The following is an 11,431-nucleotide window of genomic DNA, read 5'->3' as shown; positions in this document are numbered from 1 at the left end:
TAAGTCCGAATCCCTGCATGATGTCCCTGGCCAGGGTGGAGATACACTGGCTTACACGACTCCATCTTGCTCACAATAACCAATGAATATTTGTTGATCATTTCAACCTCTTTATGATGCTTGGGAAAATATTCCTTGACCCTGGAAACTAGAAACGTTGGGGTTTGTAAAGGAGAGAGAAAAGTGGAATAGCTACAAATGCCTCTGTATTATTCCCTTGGAGTGGGGTGGGGAGTGGGTGTGGGAGTAAGGGTTTACTTTCCGCCTACCAAAAATCCTTGCTATTTGTGTTGAATATCTTCCTTTGCTCAGTTTCCATAGCTTTCTGTCTGTGTCTCAGCAGCGAGTGAATCTGCTGGGTAGAGGCGATTTGTTATGTATTGCTCCCCTGCGGTTAACTCTTGGCACCGAGCATCTCACTTAGCTCTTGTAGTGCTCTCTGTGTGTGCCTGGGCTACCATAACAGTAGCACAGGCTGGGGCTTCAACAACAGATATTTATTTTGTCTCAGCTCTGGAGGCCAGAAGTCCCAGGTCCAGTTCTGGCAGGGTTGGTTTCTGATGGAGACTCTCTTCCTGACCTGCAGATGACACACCCTGCTGCATCCTCACAAGGTGGAGAGGAGAGCTCTGGTGTCTCCTCCTCTTCTTATAAGGGTACTAGCCCTGTTGGATTAGGGCCCCCCACCTTTATGACCTCATTTAAACTTTATCACCTTTTCACAGGCCCTATCTTCAAGTACAGTCACATTGGGAGTTAGGGCTTCAGCTTATGAATTTTGGGGAGACACAATTCAGTCTGTCGCATTCCACCCCTGTCCCCCCACAACTCATAACCGTCTCACATGCAAAATGTATTTATTTCATTCTGACAGACCCAAAACTCTTAACTCATTCCAGCATCAACTCTGAAGACTAAAGTCCACAGCCTCATCTAAATATCATCTGAATCAGATATGGGTGACACTTAAGATATGATTTATCCTGAGGCAAGATTCTTTTCCCTCCATGAACCTGCAAAACCAGACAAATTATGTGCTCTTAAAATACAGTGGTGGGACAGGCATGGATAGACACTCCCATTGCAAAAGGGAGGGATAGGACAGAAGGAGGGGGTGACGAGTCTCAAGCAAGTACGAAACCTAGCAAGGCAAATGCCGTCAGCTCTTAAGGCTGGGGAACAAGCCTCTCTGGCCTGATGCCCAGATTTCCCGGCTCACTGGTGGGGCAGCATCACCCTCAAGGCTCTAGGGGGTGCCCCCATTGTCTCTGCGAGGGCCCTGCCCTCTGCAGCTGAGGAGGGAACAGCCTTGTTCCCTGGCCCTGTGGTAGGAGCAGCAGCCCCGTGGTCTCTGAATCGCCTTCAGCGTCATTCCTCAGTTTTCTTAAAGAATAGTGCATGTGCTCATCTGAATATCTCCGTGGTCACATCCTGTAGAGTCAAAGAAGTCCAGAAGTCTTCTTTCATTCTGTCCCAATTTCTCTGTCCCCTGCAGTTCAAACTGGCAGTCTCTCTGCTGGTATGATTCCATCTCTATTCCTGGCTTCTGCTGAGATGGCTGGTTGACATCATGGGGAACCACTTCATGGAGCGACTGTCCAGCCACCCCCTTGGTGTTCTCTCCAGAACAAGCTTCCTCATTTTCCACATCCCTCTCTCTGTCCCTTTGTTCGTCCTCCATCCCTCCATCCATCTTTCAGTCCATCCATCCTTCAGTCCATCCTGTCATACCTCCCTCCATCCATCCTTTCTCCCCCCATTCCTCCAGTCCTCCATGCGTCTGAACATAGTACACTCCAGGGTCTGTGCTAGGTCCTGGCGCACAAGACCTCTGTGATCCTTGACTTCGTGGTGTGCAGAGTCTAGGGGGGTTGGGGCATCAGAAGACACTTGTCCTTCCGTGAAGATTCAGAGCACAGTCTTGGGATCAGGATTGCGTGGGCTTGTGGGGAGGCTGCCTCTCCAGGGAAAGGGGGCTATGGGTGCCTGGAGGGAGAAGATCCTTTGAGTTAAGGTCATTTCCGGGCTTTGGCACTGGGCTGCTGATTTGGAGGATGCAAAGCCGAAAGACCTGTGTCCTTGCAGTCTCCTTCTCTGTGATTGGATTGCTGGGCTACAGTGTCCAAAAGTCAGGCAGGTGTGGCCCTTTGGCTTTCCCTGGTTTCTGGACCTGAGGGTAATTCCTTACTTCTGTCCTGTCCCCTCTGCTGTCATGAAGCAGGCCTTGGGCACTCGAGGTTGCGTCAGCAGAAGGAGCTCACTGTGGAGTTCTGATAAGCAGTGTTCCAGTGATACGGGTGGCTGGGCAGTTCTGCACATAATGACACAGGTCCCAGTTACCTGACGGTTTTCTTTGCTGGCAGCGGCAAACTCTGCTCAGCTGGCCTCAGGCGCCCAGTGCTGCTGGCTCGCTCTTAGGGATTTGCATTGACAAGTTTGAGAGAACAAATGCATTTCAGAAAAATGATGCGCCTCGTGTTCTAAGTGTCGCTTTCAGTTTTGGAGGCAGCGGGCTGTTGTGCCTTTGTTTTGACTGTCCAGTGGTCCTGTTAGCCTGACCTCGGCTCCCCCTGGCCAGGGCTCAAGGTAGCACTTCTTCCTGCCTCATGGCCATGTGCATCAGCACAGAGCAGGAATGCCCACGGGCCGCAGGCCCTGCACCAAAATGGACCATGTTCCCCCACCACGGGACGCGCGACCTCCCTCTTTACGGAGCCGGTGCCCAGAGCAGGCTGCGTGCCCTTACCCAGCAGGAGCAGATCGCCACCTCCCTACCCCCGCGGACCGCGTGCCCTCACCCCTCAAGAGCAGGTCCCCCCAATGGGCCACGCATCCTCACCCAGGCACTAAGATGTGGAGCCCTAACCGTACATGGAGCCGCTTCCCATCCCGAGGGTCACGCACCCTTCCACTGCATGGTGCAAGTCCACCCGCGCCTTCAACCCACACGACTTGCATTGAAGAGGGACATCAGACATCATAGCATCAGAGAGATGGGTATCATAGAGGACATCACAGACAGTAGCATCACAGAGAAGGATTCACCGTGGGACGTGCTAGGTTACAACATAGAGAGCAGTATCATAGAGAGACTTTATACATAATACCATAGAGGAGGGTGTCATCAAGGGACATCATAGGTAACATATGATAGGGCCGTATTATAGAGGGACTTCACAGATCCTACCAAGGGGGGGTGTCATAGAAGAACATCATTCATAACATCATAGAGAGGAGTATCATAGAGGGACATTGTTTATAATACCATAGAGAGAGTTTTCACAGAGGGACATTATTGATAGTACTATAGAGAGGAGCATCATAAAGGGATATCATTGATAATAGCAGAGAAAGGGTGTCATAAAGGGACATTACACATAATACAATAGAGAGGGGTGGCATAGAGGGACATCATACATAATGTCATGAAGAGGGGAATCAGAGGAAAATCGTAGATAATAGCATCATGGAGTGGGGTATCATAGAGGGGCATACTAGATAGTATCAGAGAGAGAGAGAGAGGAATCATAGAGGGGCATTATAGATAATAGCATCATAGAGAGGGGTATCATAGCGGGACATCATAGTAGGATCATACAGAAGGGTTTCGTTCAGGGACGTAGTAGGTAATATCATAGAGAGGGGTGACCTGATGGGACATTATGGGTTAGAGCATCACAGAGAGGGTATCGGAGAGGGACATCACAGATAATGACGTGGAGAGGGGGATCATAGAGGGACAGTATAGGTAACATACAGAGGGCAATCAGACAGACATCGTAGATAATGTCATAAAGAAAGGAATCATAGAGGGCGCCCAAGCGGGACACGCACCCTCACCTGGACACCGATACAGTTTGGAGCCCTCACTCCGCATGCAGCAGCAGGTCCCCACCTCGCCGATGGCGTGCCCTCACTCAGCAATAGCAAGTCCCCCCACTCCTCGTGGGACTCGAGCTCTCATCCTGCATTGACCGGGTCCCTCCCGTGGGCCGTGCCTCACCTGGAAACCGATAAAGCCTGGAGCCCACAAACCACACTGAGCAGGTCCCACTACAGGCCGCTTGCCCTCACCCTGCACAGATGGTGCATGTCCTCACGAGGGTAGCATGTCCTCACGAGGGTCACATGCTCTTAGCCCACAGGGGTAGGTCTTCCCGCCCAGGGGCCATGCACAGTCACCCGGACACTATAAGGTATAGCGACCTAACTCTGCCAGGCGCACGTCCACCACGTGGGCTGCGTGCCCTCACCAGCACATGGATAAGGTTGGAGCCCCTAACCGAGCACGGACCAGGTCACCCCGGGCAGTCCGTGTGCCCTCACCCAATACGATGCAGGACACTCCGCGGGCCGCCGGTCCTCTTTCCAAATGGAGCATGTTCCACCCCCTCGGGATGCATGCCCTCACTCCGTACGGACCAGGTCACCCCCGTGAACCGCACGCCCTCACCACGCAGGAGCAGATCCTGCCCCGAGGGCCTCCTGCCCTCACTCCGTAAGGAGCACTACCCCTCCGTGGGCCACAAGCCCTCACCCAGACACCGATAAGGTCTGGAGACCTCACGATGCACAAAGCAGGTCCCCAGATGGTCGCATGCCCTCACCCGCATGGAGCGTGTTCCCACGCAGGCCCCACGCCTCACCCCAAGAAGATTGTTCTTGCACCCTTCCCCCCACAGAGCAGGAACTCCCGTGACCTGCGCTCACTCACCCGGCACTGAGCAGCTCCCCACCACAGGTCGCACACTGTCACCTGGACAGATAAAGTCTGGAGCCCTCAAGGTGAACCGAGCCGGTATCCTGGCCGAACCTGCTCCCTCACCATGCACGGAGCTGGTCCCCCTCGAGGGCTACACGCCCTCACCCTGCAGGAGCATGTCCCAACGCCCACCTCCCTCGTCTGTGTGAACTCACCCCACACGGAGCCGGACCCCCACAGGCAGCACAGCCTCACCCCGCACGAAGCTGGTAACCCTGGGCCTTCACCCAGCATGAGGTGTATCATAGAGAAGCATCATAGATAATATCATAGAGAGCTGAATCATAGAGGGGCATTACAGATAATATCATAGACAGCCGAATCATAGACGGGCATGACACATAATATCATAGAGACAAGAATCATAGAGGAGCATTATAGATAAAATCGTAGATGAGACATAGAGGAGCATTATTAGATAGTATTATAGAGAGAGTAATCAGAGAGGGGCATTATAGATAATATCATAGAGACAAGAATCATAGAGGAGCGTTTTAGATAATATAGAGAGAGGAATCATAGAGGGGCTTTATAGATAGTATCATACAGAGTAGAATCATAGCGGGGCATTATTAGCTAATATCACAGAGAGCGGAATCACAGAGGGGCATTATAGGTAATATGATAGAGAGAGGAATCATGGAGGGGCATTATACATAGTATCATATAGAGAGGAATCATAAAGGAGAATTATAGATAATGTCATAGAGAGCGAAATCATAGAGGGGCCTTGCACATAATATCATAGACAGAGGAATCAGAGGGGCATTACACATACTATTAGAGAGAGAAAAACTACAGATGAGCATTATAGGAAATATCATAGAGACAGCAATCATAGAGGGGCATTACAGATAATATGATAGAGACCAGAATCATAGAGGGGCAGTATAGATAATATCATAGAGAGTGGAATTAGAGAGGGGCATTATAGATAATATCATAGAAAGAGGAACCATAGAGAGGCATGACAGATAATATCATAGAGAGCCGAATCATAGAGGGGCATTATAGATAACATCATAGAGAGGCATTACACATAATATACAGAGTGGAATCAAAGAGGGGCATTATAGTTAATATAGAGAGTGAAATCATAGAGGAGCATTACACATAATATCATAGAAAGATCATAGAGGAACATTATAGAAAATATCCTAGACAGGAATCATAGAGGAGCATTATAGATAATATCATAGAGAACGGAATCATACAGGGGCATTATAGATAACATCATAGAGACTGGAATCATAGAGGGGCATTACATATAGTGTCATAGAGAGAAGAATCACAGAGGAGCATTATATATAATATCATAGAGAGAGGATTCATAGAGGTGCATTATAGATAATATCATAGAGGAATCATAGCGGAGCATTATAGATAGTATCATAGAGAACGGAATCATAGCCAGATATTATAGATAGTATCATAGAGAGTGGAATCATTGAGGGGCATTACACATACTATCATACAGAGAAGAATCACAGAGGAACATTATATGTAATATCATACAGAGGATTCATAGAGAGGCATTTCATATAATATCATGAAGAGAAGAATCATACAGGAGCATTACAGATAATACATAGAGAGAGGATTCATAGAGGAGCATTACACATAATATCACAGACAGAGGAATCATAGAGGAGCATTTTTCGATAATATCATAGAGACGGAACCAGAGTGAGGCATTATAGATAGTAACATAGAGAGCAGAATAAGTGGCTCAAACAGACTGAGTGACTCAAACAGCAGACATGTGCTTCTCACAGTTCTGGAGGATGGAAGTCTGAGGTCATGGCACCACCACGGTTGCGTTCTGGTGAGGACTCTTCCTATTGCTGACTTCTCATTGCTTCCTCACCTGTCACAAAGAGAGCAAACTAGCTCTCTGGCCTCTGAAGAGGGCACTGAACCCATGCATGAGGGCTGTGCCCTCAGGACCCAATCACCCTCCAAAGACCCCCACCTCCACACACTATCACTCCGGGGGGTCATTTCAACATTGGGATTGGGGGTGGGGGACACAAGCATTCAGTCCATAACAGATATCAACTTCTTGGTATCCTGTTACACCTCTTTTCTCTGTGTAACGGTTACTAAGAAAAAGAATTACACAAATACTCAAGCACTAAGGATGCATTGAGGCCCAGACAGACTGCACTTAGGTAATTCTCCATCAGGAGGAGTGAAACCGAGTGTGGCAGCCACCTCCAACGTTAGCGTCTCCCTTTTATTGTAAAGACAAGGAAGTTTTACAAGAAAATTCTGTTGATTTAACCATTATAAAAATAAGGATATCAGCAGAATTATGGCTAACAATTGGAAAACTAGTAACATCATTGAAATAAGCCAAGTGACATTCCATAATGCAATTTACAAAAGGTTAAGTCAATCTGCCAACAAAAGCTTGATCTTAGCAAACACTGTTTCTCCCTACAGCAATTTCCCCAGCATTTTTACATATCAATCAAGTATTTGTCTGTCCCTGAGCCAGCAACCTTGCTGTGCTACAGTTCTATATCTTACAACAGAGACTTTAGCCTGGGGAAAGTTTCCTGTCTTTTGCAAGGTTAACATTTCTATATGTAATCCCAAAAGTTTAGGCTAAATCAGAGACTAAATGGTTTGGAGGCCCTGTGAAGTACATTTGCTTTATAGTATACTCAACAGTATCCTGTGTATAAGAAAAGTATTTTTCTTCAGCAACATCTTTCTAAATTTAAGTGAAAAAGAACCCAAAATGATATCGAAGAAGTAGAAGGTGGTGTAGATGTCAATGGGTAAGACAGCCATGACCTAGAGGGCAGAAGGAAAGGGACATGCCTCGTGGAACTTCCAGTGTGTATATTCACCTTGAAGTGACAAAATATTAATTATAAGTAGGCTGTGGAACACATGTATTATGATCCTCAGAACAACTACAGACAACTCAGCAGAGAGAGTGGTTTATAGAATGTCTTCTCAATATTAGACAGATCATTTGGCAAAGAATCAGTAGAGAAACACAAGATCTAAACAATACTCTAGACCAATTGGAATTGGCAAATACTTACAGAACATTCCATCCAACAACCTCAGAACATTCATTCTTCTCATCAGCACATGGATCATCTCCAGGATAGATCACATATTAGGTCACAAATCAAGTCTCAATAAATTCAAAAAAATTGGAATTATCCCATGTATTTTCTCAGACCACAATGTATTAAAACTAGAAATTAATAACAAACGAAACTCTGGAAACTATACAAACACATGGAAATTAAACAGCAGTCTACTTAATGACATATGGGTCCAAGAAGAAATCAAGCAGGAAATCAAAAAATTTATTGAAACTAATGAAAACAATGATACATCATACCAAAACCTGTGGGATACTGCAAAAGCAGTATTAAAGGGGAAATCTGTTGCATTAAATGCTCACCTCAGAAGAACGGAAAGATGGCAAGTGAACAACCTAACACTTCACCTTAAAGAATTAGAAAAACAAGAACAATCCAAACCTAAAGTTAGCAGACGGAAAGAAATCTTTAAGATCAGAGCACAACTTAATGAAATTGAAACCCAAAAAACAATACAAAAGGTCAGTGAATCAAAAAGTTGGTTTTTTGAAAAGATAAATAAAATTGACAAACCATTAGCATGGCTAACAAAAAAAAAAAGAAGAGAGAAGCCTCAAATAACAAAAATTAGAAATGAAAAAGTCGATATTACAACTGATTCATCTGAAATACAAGGAATCATTCGAGACTACTATAAACAACTATGCGCCAACAAATTTGAAAATCTGGAGGAAATGGATAAATTTCTGGACACACACAAGCTCCCAAAACTGAACCATGAAGACATAGAAAATTTGAATAGACCAATAACAATAAAGGAGATTGAAGCTACTATCAGAAGGCTCCCAACGAAGAAAACCCCAGGACCAGATGGATTCACAGCAGAATTTTACCAAACATTCAACGAGGAATTGGCACCGATTATTTACAAACTATTCCAAAAGATTGAAACAGACTCAAATCTCCCAAACTCATTCTATGAAGCAAACATCATCCTGATACCAAAACCAGGTAAAGATATAACCAAAACAGAAAAGTACAGGCCGATATCCTTGATAAATATAGATGTAAACGTCTTCATTAAAATACTGCCAAAGAGAATACAGCAACACATACATAAAAGTATTCACCACGATCAAGTGGGATTCATCCCAGTGATGCAAGGTTGGTTCAACATACGCAAATCAATAATTGTGATACACCATATCAATAAAGTCAAACAGAAGGACCATATGATCATCTCTATAGATGCTGAAAAAGCATTTGATAAAGTTCAGCACTCATTCATGACAAAGACCCTCTATAAGTTAGGTATAGAGGGAAAGTATCTCAACATAATTAAAGCCATATATGACAAAGCCACTGCCAATATCATCCAAAATGGGGAAAAGCTGAAAGCTTTTCCTTTAAGAACAGGAACTAGACAAGGATGCCCAATCTCAACACTCCTATTCAACATAGTGTTGGAAGTACTTGTCAGAGCAATCAGAGAAGAGAAGAAAATAAAGAGCACCCAGATTGGAAAAGATGAAGTCAAACTGTCCCTGTTTGCAGATGAAATGATCCTATATATCGAACAGCCTAAACCCTCTCCAAAAAAACTCTTGGAATTGATAAATGATTTCAGCACAGTAGCAGGATACAAAATCAACACACAAAAATCAGTAGAATTTCTTTTCTCCAATAGTGAACATGCAGAACGAGAAATCAAGAAAGCCTTCCCATTTACAATAGCCACCAAACAAATAAAATACTTAGGTGTTGAGTTAACCGAGGAGGTGAAAAGTCTCTATAATGAGAACTACAAACCATTGCTGAGAGAAATTAGAGAGGATACAAAAGATTGAAAGATATCCCATGCTCTTGGATTGGAAGAATCAACATAGTGAAAATGTCCATACTACCCAAAGTTATATACAAATTCAACGGAATCCCCACAAAAATTCCAAAGACAATTTTCTCAGAAATGGAAAGAACTATCCAGACATTTATATGGAACAATAAAAGACCACACATAGCCAAAGCAATGCTCAGCAAAAAAAAATGAAGCTGGAGGCATGACACTATCTGACTTTAAGCTATACTACAAAGCTATAATAACTAAAACAGTATGGTACTGGCATAAAAACAGACACACTGACCAATGGAATAGAATAGAGAATCCAGAAATCAACCCACACACTTACTGTCATCTGATCTTTGACAAAGTCACCAAGCCTATTCACTGGGGAAGGGACTGCTTCTTCAGCAAATGGTGCTGGGATAACTGGATATCCATATGCAGGAGAATGAAACTAGACCCATTCCTCTCACTATATACAAAAATCAACTCAAAATGGATTAAGGATTTAAATATACACCCTGAAACAATAAAACTTCTTCAGGAAAACATAGGAGAAACACTTCAGGAAACAGGACTGCACACAGACTTCATGAATACGACCCCAAAAGCACGGGCAACCAAAGGAAAAATAAACAAATGGGGTTATATCAAACTAAAAAGCTTCTGCACAGCAAAAGAAACAATTAATGGAGTTAAAAGACAACCAACAGAGTGGGAGAAAATATTTGCAAAATATACATCTGACAAAGGATTAATATCTAGAATATATAAGGAACACAAACAACTTTACAAGAAAAAGCAATCAACCCAATTAAAAAATGGGCAAAAGAGCTAAGTAGGCATTTCTCTAAGGAAGATATACAAATGGCCAACAGACATATGAAAAAATGGTCAACATCACTCAGCATCCAGGAAATGCAAATCAAATCCACACTGAGATACCATCTCTCTCCAGTTAGGATGGCTAAAATCCAAAAGACTCTGAACGATAAATGCTGTCAAGGTTGCGGAGAAAAAGGAACTCTCAGACGTTGTTGGTGGGACTGCAAAATGGTGCAGCCTCTATGGAAAATGGTATGGAGGTTCCTCAAACAATTGCAGATTGATCTACCATACAACCCAGCTTTCCCACTGCTGGGAATATACCCAGAGGAATGGAAATCATCAAGTTGAAGGTATACCTGTTCCCCAATGTACATCGCAGCACTCTTTACATTACCCAAAAGTTGGAACCAGCCCAAATGTCCATCATCGGATGAGTGGATACGGAAAATGTGGTACATCTACACAATGGAATACAACTCAGCTATAAAAACGAATGAAATACTGCCATTTGCAACAACATGGATGGACCTTGAGAGAATTATATTAAGTGAAACAAGTCAGGCACAGAAAGAGAAATACCAAATGTTCTCAGTTATTGGTGGGAGCTTAAAATTAATATATAAATTCACGCAAACACACGCAAAAACCAGGGGTGGGGGATGAAGATATAACAACCACAATTACTTGAAGTTGATATGACAAGCAAACAGAAAGGACATTGTTTGGGAGGAAGGAGGAAAGGGAGGAGGGAGGGAGGTTTTGGTGATGGGCAACAATAATAAGCCACAATGTATATCGACACAATAAAATTTAAAAAATTAAATTAAATTAAATTAAATTTTTTTATAAAAAGAATGTCTTCTCTTCATGAAGTTTTAATAGTTTTCCTTTTAGTCCCAGTTGTAAAGTTCGTTGTGTGTGCTTTGCACTCAA

General features: G+C 44.1%; 1 pseudogene; it reads left to right on the top strand.

Moving 5' to 3' along the window:
* Positions 1-4,397: 4,397 nt before the first annotated feature.
* Positions 4,398-11,431, top strand: part of LOC134367144 (uncharacterized) — a 32,303-nt pseudogene continuing 25,269 nt past the window's right edge.

The sequence above is a fragment of the Cynocephalus volans genome, chromosome X, assembly GCF_027409185.1.
Source record: "Cynocephalus volans isolate mCynVol1 chromosome X, mCynVol1.pri, whole genome shotgun sequence".
NCBI lineage: Eukaryota > Metazoa > Chordata > Mammalia > Dermoptera > Cynocephalidae > Cynocephalus > Cynocephalus volans.
The sequence above is the reverse complement of the archived record's forward strand: the minus strand, read 5'-3'. Positions and strand labels throughout refer to the sequence as shown.